Source organism: Apium graveolens, unplaced genomic scaffold (assembly GCF_009905375.1).
Source record: "Apium graveolens cultivar Ventura unplaced genomic scaffold, ASM990537v1 ctg8731, whole genome shotgun sequence".
Taxonomy (NCBI): Eukaryota; Viridiplantae; Streptophyta; class Magnoliopsida; order Apiales; family Apiaceae; genus Apium; species Apium graveolens.
Genome location: NW_027421427.1, coordinates 2,546 through 7,195, shown reverse-complemented (window position 1 = coordinate 7,195; position 4,650 = coordinate 2,546). Strand labels below are relative to the sequence as shown.

Genomic DNA, 4,650 nt, shown 5'->3' with positions numbered 1-4,650 from the left:
TCGAAATTGAAACATTAAATTGAACTATTTTAATTTTTTAATTTCACTTCAAAATCATTTTTATTTGAATGGAGTTTTCATGTTTTAGTACTAGTGTCAATTCATTTTTTATTTTGTTGAACGATGATTTGTACTTAAACCTGACAATTTGTTCATTTTATATTCTTTCACGTCTTCTTGTACTTTCGTGTTTAGTTTAAATGAATACTAAATCCATGACTACTTAAGAATTCGTTCGTGTACATGTACCTGCATGTCGTGTAATTTTGTGTCATATTTTATTAATTTTGACCAAAAATTATTAAATATTATAATTTCGATTAAATTTTTAGTCTCATCCCATCCAGACAATTTGGCTAACATAGAAAAATGGCAGCATTCCGTTCCCGAGGGACCTTAATTGAGTCCGTAAAATAAAACCTGTTCAACAAAGTACTTCTCCTGTTACTCAATTATATTTGTTTTTAACCTTGAAATAAAACAAAATCACTGCGTTCCAATTTTAGTAAAATAATGAATGATATTCCATTAGTAATGAAAAAGGGTGGAGGGGATCCTTATATGTGTTAATGTTGTTCAGGTCGATTAAAGGGTGCAAAAAATAGTTAGAACTAAATATGAAAAGTATGAAAAAATATCTCGTAATGTATTTAACCATAAAATCGATTATGCTCCTGCAGAAGTGTCTACTTGTTACAAAATCTCATTTGTCAAAGTATGGATTTCATTTTCTTAAAAAAGGTCGCCCTACTCGAAACGAACAAAATATTATATATTTAGCCGTGTAATTCGAGGAAGCAATGAAGAAGCTTTTGGAAGGTGGTTGGTCCAGGGTTTGCGGACTAGTGTAAGTTCTGTTATGTAAAGTTGTTATATATTATATTATATTATATTATATATATTATGTTATTTTATAGTTGGACTAGTGTACTTCTTTCGAAGTTATACTAGTGGGTTTGGTATTGAATTGAGAATTATTTTAAAAGAAAGTGAAAAATGTATTTATTGAATTTGGAATTCTTGTTTCTAGAACTGTAATCTTAAAAGATCTTGGATTAGTTTGGGGTCATAGATGTTAAATATCTTCTGCTGACATTTGTTTATTGATTAAACAATTTATCTTGGATTGAGGTTTCATCGTGATGACCAAATCCTCTGACCCCGTATATGGATTTCATGTACTAAAAAAAGGTCGCCCTATTCGAAATGAACAAAATATTATATATATATACATATACATATATATCGTAAACGAGGATATAGTAGAGGTTGCAAACAAGACGGTATACAACTTGGTTTTGGAAGATATGGTACTAAAACTTGTAGAGACGGTCGTCTTTCAGATCGAGCCATTGAAGTAGCGCCTCAAGTTATAATCGAACAACTCCAGCAAATAATTTAAAAAAATATGGAGACATGGGTAAGAGTTCTCGCATATCTTTTTATTACTAGCAGAATGGGAAGCGAAAAGGAAATTCTATGAGTTACGTTACTCGTATGTGCACGTGACACATTTTACTTGAAATATGTGTGGTGAGTTTGTCAAATGCACGACAAGCCCTCGTTCGCTTCCATATTTAGGTTCCTCCAGTTGAGTCGCAAGCGAAAATCGTCAAAGGTCTCATTCAAATCTAATTTATAAATTAATCAATTGCTTCTTCTTTTGTTTTTAACATTTTCACAAAATAATGATTTTTCTTTTTCAATATAATTTTTTTGTTAGGAGTACTTTTTTAATTGAGTTTAAGTCAATAAGTTATAAGTGTTGTCAAATTTTTGAATTTGAAATTTTTTCTATTTTTTTTATAATAATTATAAATACAATATACATTTATAAAATATATTTAAATAATTTTAAAATATTTCTTTAAATATGTATTTATGTCAATTTATATTTGTTCATGTGGTGTAACAAAGGTAAATTCAAAACCGCCTCTTAATTTATTTATTTAATTACAATTACGTGTTTGTGTACGAAAAAGATAAACCGAAATACGAAAAAAAATTGTGTTATATGAAATTGTTGACTGTAATTGTACCGTAATAATATGTATTTATGGCAACATTATTATTTGTTTCAAAATGAGACAAAAAAAGAACAAACAATTATTATTTCAACCAAACAACCCTCTACTACAAAATATTAGGGGTCCAAAATATTATTAAAAAATCCAATCTTAAATACTAGGGGTCCAAATAATTATACAAAAGATAACTTTTCTCGTAATAATATGAGATCTTGCATGCATTCATGTGCGTCTGCGAATTCAATTTGAACATATGTCCTGACAAGTCAATTCAAAAAATTTATAATACAAATTTGGGGTTAGGTCGATTTTGGTTACCTACTCAAGCCCAAAACCCCTTGCAGCGGTTACTGCATTTCAGAATCAGATAAATTCCTTCATATCCAAAACCCCTCTTCGCATATACTGTACATATACACCCATGCTCTATACCTCAGAGCCACTAAAGCTCAGACCTTTTTACCTTAAACCCCCCAATTCGTATATGTTTAGTTAAACCCGACAATTCGTTTGTTTTATATACTTTCAAATCAGGAAACTTTTATGTTTAGTTTAAATGAATAGTAAACCAAAACATGACTAGTTAAAAATTCGTTTCATGTTATGTACATTCATATCATAATTTCGTGTCATATTTTGTGTAATTTTAAATGAAACATTTTTTTTAATATTAAAAATTTTAATCTCGTTCCATCTGGCTGGCTGTTTGGCTAACATAGAAAAAGGGTAAGATTTTATTCCCGAGGGATCTTAATTGAGTCAGTAAAGATAAAATATGTTTAGAAAAATACTTCTCATGTAACTAAAGACATATGTTTTAAACCGAGAGACAAAATAAGATCATTGCATTTTTAGTAAAATAAAATAGTAAGGATAATCCATTAGTAATGAAAAGGGGTGGGAGAGTTATATGTATATATGTTGATTAGATCGATTAAAGGGTGCGAAAATGGCTAGAATTGAATGCAAAAGTATAGAAAAATATCGCGTACTGTACTGTATTTAATCAGAAAATCGATTATACTTTTGTGGAAGTATCTACTCATTACAAGATCTCGAGTGTTAATGTGTGAATTTTATACACTACAAAAAAGTCATGCTATATCCGAAACGAACAAAATATAAATATATAGTAAAGGTAGATATAGTGGGGGTTGGTAGATGTTAATATCCTATTTAAATTTGTAATCTGAGTTTGTCAAATGCACGACAAAACCCCGTTCGCTTGAGATCCAGTTCCTTGAGTCGCAAGTCAAAGTTCATCTTTCAAATCTAATTTATAGATTAATCAATTGCTTCTTCTTTTTTATTAATATTTCAAAAAAAAGTTGGTAATTTTTCTTTCCCAATATAACTTGTTTTGATATGAAAAACAAGATTATAAGTTGCGCGTTCATCCAACTCTCAGTGCTTATGTTAGTTGATGATGGCTATTTGAAACGAATGATGCCCACAGGGCTCTCTTTTTTGATAACTTTTCAATAGTAATTGACATTTTAAGCTTAAAGAATATTTAGACATATGCAGCTGACCATTTTCAAAAAACAATATCCATTACAACCTCAGAATAAACTTCAGATCAAACTGTTTGTCAAATTTAAGTTACAACTTTAACCAATAGATAGAAAAATGAACTTTCTTTTCCGGCAAAGCCACACAGCATCAATCAAAATGGAGACTCAGAACTGTCTAGCAAGACACAAGCTCAGATTACGCAGCAAAGTTGCTCAGACCAAAATAACCATTACCATATCCGTAACCAGGGACATGAGAAGCAGGATCAATCTGATTAGGCTTAGCTTCAAACTGATTAAAGGCCCTGTGTCCATTAAAACCAAAAGGTGGCAAATTAGAATTTGCATTCTCAATCAAGATGCTATTAGCTTGATTGTTCACATTTTTCTTCAACGCTTCCATGCAGTCCTTCAATTGTTGAAGCTCATCAAATCCCATCTTTTCGACTGGAGATTCCCACCAAAACTGGCTCTGGCTAGCTTGCCTCATGTCATCAAGTGCCTCTCTTCCTCTCACCCTCTAGTTCATTGAAAATCTGTGTGAGATGGAAGTTCAGCTCGCAAACAGTCATACTACGATGAGCTTCAACGAGATGGAGAGTGCTTGAGTTTGAAGGTGGAGGATTGCGACTAAAAAACCTATCAATTATACCTTCAACATTAGGATGTCCAAAGGAGAACACTTTTCCAGCTGGAGAAAAGACTATAATGGCAATCTCAACTCCACAAAGTGTACAGAGCTCACTTGCCTTCTTAAAAAGGCCTGATCGACGCTTTGAGAAGGTAACTTGCAGGTGATTCTTACGCTCTATTTTCGCAATCTTGATCTTTTGGCGGCCAATGCTGAACTTTTTGGCCATCTCTAAACAAGCTATCAAGAACAGAAACCAAAAGAAAAGCAAATGGAGCAATGTTTATGTATGTTGAAGCTCTGATTTGTAGAGTAAAATCATTTGGTATTTATAAGAGGCTTGGCATTAACACTGAAAGCTGGCAAAAATTATAATCTCCTAATCTGTGTTAAGGGAATCAAACATATTGTTCCTGTGACAATATCAATGATTGGGGAGTTACAAAAATCTTATTTCTTAATGTATGGATATTACTAA

At 31.5% G+C, this 4,650-nt stretch overlaps 1 pseudogene; it reads right to left on the bottom strand.

Moving 5' to 3' along the window:
• Window positions 1–3,737: 3,737 nt before the first annotated feature.
• LOC141705279 (agamous-like MADS-box protein AGL62) lies at window positions 3,738–4,401 on the bottom strand (annotated as a pseudogene).
• Window positions 4,402–4,650: the final 249 nt, after the last annotated feature.